This window comes from Ailuropoda melanoleuca, chromosome 1, assembly GCF_002007445.2.
Source record: "Ailuropoda melanoleuca isolate Jingjing chromosome 1, ASM200744v2, whole genome shotgun sequence".
Lineage (NCBI taxonomy): Eukaryota > Metazoa > Chordata > Mammalia > Carnivora > Ursidae > Ailuropoda > Ailuropoda melanoleuca.
In genome coordinates, this window is record NC_048218.1 from 169,379,247 (window position 1) to 169,384,889 (window position 5,643).

The following is a 5,643-nucleotide window of genomic DNA, read 5'->3' on the forward strand; positions in this document are numbered from 1 at the left end:
CTGAAGGATATATTGGTTTCTTCCAAGTTTTGGGAGGGGTATGTTGGATTTTGGAAGAAAACAGCAAACCTTCCAAAGTGACTATCATTTTGCATTCCCAGCAGCAATGAATGAGTTGCTGTTGATCCCCCTCTTCACCAGCATTTAGTGTTAGTGTTTAGGACTTTAGCCATTCTAATGCCCATGTAGTGGTATCTTGTAAATTTATTTTACATTTCCATGATGACATGTGGAGTATGTTTACATGTTTATTTGCCATCTGTATATCTTTAAAGTGTCTCTTAAGGTCTGGCCTACTTTTTTTTTTTAAGATTTTATTTATTTATTTGACAGAGAGAGATAGAGAGGGGGAATACAAGCAAGGGGAGTGTGAGAGGGAGAAGCAGGCTTCCTGCCGAGCAAGGAGTCCAATGCGGGGCTCGATCCCGGGACCCTGGGATCATGACCTGAGCCAAAGGCAGACGCTTAAGGGTTGAGCCACCCAGATGCCCCTAAGGTCTGGCCTATTAATTGGGCTTTTGTTTTCTTGGTATTAAGAGTTTTTTGGATGTTTTAGGTAACAGTCCTTTATTGGATGTATTTTACAAATATTTTCTCCCAGTCTGTAGTTTGTCTTTTCACTTGACAGTGTCTTTTGCCATTTTTTGATTTTAAAGAATTCCAGCTTGGGGTGGTGGGATGAGGGACTAAAAAAAAAAAAAATCCACCTTGTCAATTCTCATATGGATTGTGGATTGGTATTGTAGCTAAGTCAGCAGTATCCCTAAAGTCACCTGGGTTTCTTTTTTGTGTTATCTTCTAGGTCTTACAGTTTCCACATTTTACATTGAGGTCTGTGGTCCATTTCGAGTTAATTTTTGTGAAGGGTGTTTGTTGTAAGGTTTGTGTCTAGAATCACTTCTTGCGTGTGTATGTCCAGTTGTTCCAGGACAATTTGTTGAGAGGACTGTCTTTGTTCATTATATTCTCTTTGCTCCTTTGTCAGACATTGGTTGAGTACATTTATTGGGTCTGTGTGTGAGCTCTCTATTCTATCCTGTAGATCTATTTGTAATTTCTCATGTGTTTCGTAGATTTCACTAATAAGCCCTTCTGGGCCTGGTGCTTTCTGTTCTGGAATGTAATCAGTTATTGATTCAATAGGTATAGGCCTTAATAGATTAACTTAATAGATACATGTCTGTGCAAATGTCTATTACTATTTGTGTGAATCTGGCAAACTTTGCCTTTTAAGGAATTGGTCGATTTTGTCTAGGTTATAGAATTTGGGAACAGAGTTCATAGTACTTCTTTTATCTTTCCTAAGTTAGAGGCCAGATGATTGATTTTTAGATCTTACAAAGCTGTAAATTAAAAGCACTGCTTTCATGCCATCCAACAAATTTTAACAAATTGTATTTTCACTTAGTTCCAAATATTTAGAACTTCTTAGATTTCTTCATTGATTCAGTGTTTCTTAGTAGTGTATTTAGTCTCAAAGTATTTGGGATTTTACAGTGATCTTTGTTTTCTATATTCAGTTGGGTAGGCTAAGTGCAGACACTGTATGATTAATATACCTTTTAATTTGTAAAAGTGTTTTACAGTCCACAATACAGTCTGTCTTGGTGCATGTTCCATGTGGGTGTGAGAAGATATGTATTCTGTTGGATGAAGTAGTCTGTGTGGATGTCAGTTATTTCTAGTTGGCTGAGGGTGGTGTTGTGTTTGTCTTTGTTGCTTTTTTTTTTACCCGCTGCATCTGTCTTATTCTGATAGAGGGGTGTTAAAGTCTCTCAGTAGGAATAGTGGATCATACTATTTCTCCTTGCGGTTCTATCATTTTTTATCTCCCATAGTTTCTCCCTCTGTTAAGGGCATACACTTTAGGAATTGTTATGTTTCAGTGAAGAATTGATGGTTCATGTAATACCACTCTCTATCCCTGATTACGTTCCTTGCTCTGAAGTCTGTTCTGTCTGAAAGAAATAAAACCTGTCCACTTTCTTTTGATCAGTATTAGCATGGTACATCTTTCTCCATGCATTTATTTTTTATTCCTGTCTTCATATTTATTTATTTTTTAAAGATTTATTTATTTAGTTTAGAGGGGGTGAAGGGGCAGAGAGATAGAGAGAATCTCAAGCAAACTGTGCACTGAGTGTGGAACCCAACACGGGCTCAATCCCAATACCCTGAGATCATGACCTGAGCTGAAATCAAAAGTCAGAAGCTTAACCGACTGAGCCACCCAGGCGCTCCTCCTGTCTTCATATTTAAAATGAATTTTTTGTAAACAACTCAGGTTTTGGCTTTTAGTGTATCTTGTGATGTTTTCTTGATTGCCAGGCATTCTGTACTAGATAAAAGGAAATGCCTTAAACATTAGTAATGTGTTAAGTTGTGGAGGTGGGATGGGGATCATGGAATACTTCACCTTCCTTCTCCCGTTGGGTAGGGAAGGGTGGTTAGGGTGGGTTTGAGATAAGTATTTGTCTATCTCCCCCACCCTCTCTGTCAGTTAACTAGCTTGTTCTGAGGCCTTGCCAAGAATAGTTTTCCTGGCATATGTCACAATGCCTCTTCATTCCCACTCTCCCTGTGGGAAGCACAGGGATTTTTCTCCTAGATTTACTGTGAGAAACTAGTTGAGCTACTGAAGAAAAAATTCAAAAAAGCAAAGGTTCCCCTTGAAGTTTTTAACTCTCAGATGTGTTGACCCCGAGCCTGCAATTTGTCATTAACAGTTCAGGTTTCCCTACCCTACTACTAGTTGCCATGGAGTTTTTATCTCTTGGATTTCTGTTCCTATAAATTGTGCTTGTCTGCATTCACATATCTCTTCAACTTTTGGGGTAGCACTTTGCCCTGTAACCTGCTGCGAAGGATCTGAGAAGAGTTCTTGATTTTTTTTTTTTTTTCCAGTTCAGCTTTTTATTTTCTTCGGAGTGACTTCCAAGCTGCTTACACATCCAGAATCCGGTGTCTACCACCTTCTAATGTTAATTACATATGCAGTACATAGTGCTGTGCAATTGAAGTAGAGGGCTGAATTTCTGCATTAAGTGAGATACAGCGTTTATCTTTCTCTGTCCAACTGATTTCTCTTAAGAAAATGCACTCAAGGTCCATCCGTTGTTACAAATGGTGGGATTTTTTTTTTTTTAATGTTTTTTTGTTTTTGTTTTTAATCTTTTCCTTCTTTTTTTTCTTCAAGATTTTAGTGGCAGTTGGGAGTATGGAAAGAGGATGTCCCAGAAAAGCGAAGAGTAGTTGCCCTGAGGGGGAACCCACATATGGCTAGAGCCTACAGGCTTAGTGGGAGAGTGAGATGATAGAGTGACAAATCAGATAATGAGGGCCTTTTGGCATCCTGAGGAATGTGGTCATTGTTCCTCATTTCCTCACTGGCAGTGACAAGCCCTTCAAATACTGTCTCTGGTGTGAGGGATCAGAATTGGGTCAGAAAGATAATTTCAGTAGTAGTGTGGATCACTAACCTATGATGCATCAAGGAGATGGGTCACGGAAATGACTAGTGATTACTGAGGTAAAAACGTGGGAGATGACTTAAAGTTCTTTGCATGGTAACAGAAGGGGAAAGGCATTAGAAAGAGTAGCCATACATTTTGCTGATTAGTGAGGGGAAAAAACCCCCAACTCTAATGCTTATGTTTTTGTAGCGAGTGACTGATGGGGTCCTGGAGTGGATTTTAGTTACAGGGACCTGCTAGTAAGGTATTTTGTTCCACCGTGTGATACAGAGCAACATGTATGGTGGAAAGGTATCTGTCTCTGTAGGTACAGGAGCTTCATTCTGTTGACTTCTAACCTCTGTAGTCTCCAACCTGAGACTTGTTTGCTTCCTTTCAATAAAGGAGGAAATCCGAGAGCTTGTATGTGTAAATACATTAGGCCAGGTCCAAGAGGTGTTTTGGTGTAGTCCGACAGTGAAATTGAGTTCATAAGATCAGCCTCACCATATTGAGTAAATTGCCAACGAACACTGATTGGTGTAACTATTGCTTTTATATACTTGGAAGTTTTATCTTTGTCAGTTGTGTAAATCTGTCTTGTGAAATCAAATGCCGTTCCCCACATGAATTTGTATGACAGAAATGGGTCTGGCATTATTGGCACCATTGGCCTGTTTACTTCTGAAGACTGGAAAACAGGGGAAGATGTGTCTCTGAATGAATAGTGCTGAATGAACAGCTTTAGAAAGGCTTGTACTTACAAAGAACTTTTGTCTTCGTTGCTCTAGAAGAGCTGACACAATTATTCTCCTCAGCCACAACGATCCCGAATTATGCTTAGTGGGTGCTAGGTCTCGCTGAAAAAGAGTCACTACTAAGTAGGGGTGATTCATAATACGCTGACTATCTGATGGCCTGGTAACCAAGCAATGAGAACAGATGCCTGCTCTAGTGGTGAAGGAGGGTTCCGGAGGCCCCAACGTTCTGGTCACTGCCCTTTCCCTTGTCGAATCCTGAGGACATTCAGGGAGAAGTGGGGGCCAGTAGCTACCAACTGGCATGGAAGAAACTGCATATTTTACCAATTGGTGTAGCCGCATGGCTGCCTACTGGCTGAATGTTGTGACTGGCTGCGGAGACAGAGTGGCTAACTACTGCGTTCTCTTCCTAGGTTTCAGAAATGGAAGTCTGTATTTTCCATATTCAGTGGTACTTGGTGAGTCTCCTGGCTTCCTCATCCCTCAGTCCCCGTTGCCCACTGCACTTAACCGGAGACTTATGTTTTGTAACACAGCACAGTTCCGGCAGTGTAGTGGCTATGGAAAGACAATGAAAACGAAAGAGACGCAGACTGAACCTCATCGGGCTGAAAACAGGACTCGGAAACAAGACACCCACTCAGAAGGTGATATGGTGACCAGTATCCCGACTTCTCATACTGACATGGAAACTGACAACATTCCTGAAGCAACAGATGGGGTTTTGTCTTCTGTTGCCCAGAAGCAGCAGCTACATGGTGAGAGCCCTGCTCCTAACACCCTGTATAGAACATCACCTCAAGTCAACTTTGCATCTGTGGAAGGGAAGATGAGGCTAGTACAGAGCAAAGGATCCCCTGTAACACAGTTCTGGAAGACTTTGAAGGAAACTATCCGTTTGTACGACCTAGCTTACGGTAAAGCCATGCCAGACATCATGGTGCAGCACGGTGGGATTTCACAGAGCTCCCCTGAGAGTGGAAGTGTGCTTCATAACTGTCAGGAGGGTGCAGATGGCATTACGTGTAAAGATGAAGAAAGCACCATCTGGTCGGAGCAGTGTCATGATATAAGATGTGAGGCGGTCGTAAAGTCGGGCTCCATCATGGACATGAACTTGGGTAAAGAAAAAGGCTATGCAGCTGGTCCCCAATTCGTGTCCTCTTCAGATGAAGCAAAACAGAGATGAAATCCAGGAAACCCTGAACTCCAGTCTGTGCCAGTCTTCTGGAGATGGCAATAAGCTCCAGCAGGAAAGGCCAGCCTATTCCAGAAATAAAGCTGTGGAGGACCTGAGCCTACAGTCCAAATCCCGGAGTCCCATTAGCTTTGGGGAANTCAGATGAAGCAAAACAGAGATGAAATCCAGGAAACCCTGAACTCCAGTCTGTGCCAGTCTTCTGGAGATGGCAATAAGCTCCAGCAGGAAA